This window comes from Vulpes lagopus, chromosome 16 (genome assembly GCF_018345385.1).
Source record: "Vulpes lagopus strain Blue_001 chromosome 16, ASM1834538v1, whole genome shotgun sequence".
Lineage (NCBI taxonomy): Eukaryota > Metazoa > Chordata > Mammalia > Carnivora > Canidae > Vulpes > Vulpes lagopus.
The window spans coordinates 20,247,709-20,249,208 of NC_054839.1; positions in this window are offsets into that span (position 1 = coordinate 20,247,709).

Here is a 1,500-nt window from a genome sequence, read left to right on the forward strand (position 1 = left end):
TCTGAGAAAGGCTACAAAAATATTTGCATCAAATATATAAACAGATAAATAAAAAAAATTAAATCATAATTACAGCAAAGGAAAAATGTTAAGGGGAAAAATTTTTATTATTTTTAAATTTTTTAAAAAAATATTTCAGAGCAAAATTTTTAAAAGATATAAGTAAAATGTCTAGACAATTTTAATGTAATTAAAAAATTCAGTGGAGAACTCAAGCAAATTTTAGAACAGAGGAGAAATTTCAAAAGTACTGGAAGGTAGATCTAAAGCAACTGGCAAAACAAAGCACAGAAAGATGGACATAAGATTCTGTAGTATTTAATTAAGAGTAACACTAGAGCTCTTACATGCAAAAGGCCAATTTTAGTGCTCACTTTGGCATCACATATAAAAGGCCAATTTTATACTAAACTAGAGAAAATACAGTAACCTTCCTTGCCAGGGTCATCACATGAACAATTTCAGGGCCACATTTCATATCAGAGCATATATAAACGGTACCATCTGGAGTTACACAATGTATAACATGCATGGTCCAATGCAAAAGACTCCTCTCCCATTTTCTCCCTCATATATAATTTCTAACATATATTTCCTAGTTTCAATCCACAGGATATTTTATTTGCACAACTACTATTATCAAATTAAATTAGGAAAAGTTTTCAATCCAGCTCCTACAAAATACCTGCTTAAGAATTTTATCTGAGAACTATTCATAGGAATCTTAAGCCATTCTTTTAGATGTTTTAATTCTCACTAAAATTATTTCAGTAAATTATAAGTTAACTATCTATTTCACTGATATTGAATTCAAGAAGTATTCATTTGAGAATAATTTGTATCTCTTCAGCCAATACTTTCAGTTGAATGCATTATATTTGTTGTCATATTTTCTTTACAAGAGGATTTATTAAATGACTCCCTCTTCCTCTCTGTATGCAGTTCCAGAAGATGACAATGCTCCCCACCCACCCCATCCCAAATAGATATATGCTTTCTTTTGTCAGACAGGAAACTATCTAGAATTGGGAAAATTAGTTACCTCTTTTTGTCACTCCAGCTATCCTTTGAATCCATTCTTTTTTATTGAGAAAGCTCATTTCCCCCACATATTTTAAAGCAATTCCAGAAATTATAGCAATAGTACTTCACATTTGGTACGATAGAATGAGGATCACTTCTACTTTCTGCTTCAATATCATTTAATGGATTTAAACCTTTAAAAAATGTCTTCAGTGTGATAGAAAAGCACTTCAGTAGGAATGTTACTGATGTCTAGTAGACATCCCAATAAATAAACGTTTCCTTATTCCCCAGATGTGGTTTTTATTCAGTATTACTATTCACAGAAAACAACAGACTGGTAAAATAGACAGTACAGGTTTAATGATGAATTAAACTGCATTGCATTGACATTCTCTAAGCCAGTAAGCTCTATATAATTGATTTTCTTTCAGAGGTCAATGTGAAACAGTAGTTTGAAAGTGACATCCCCAAATA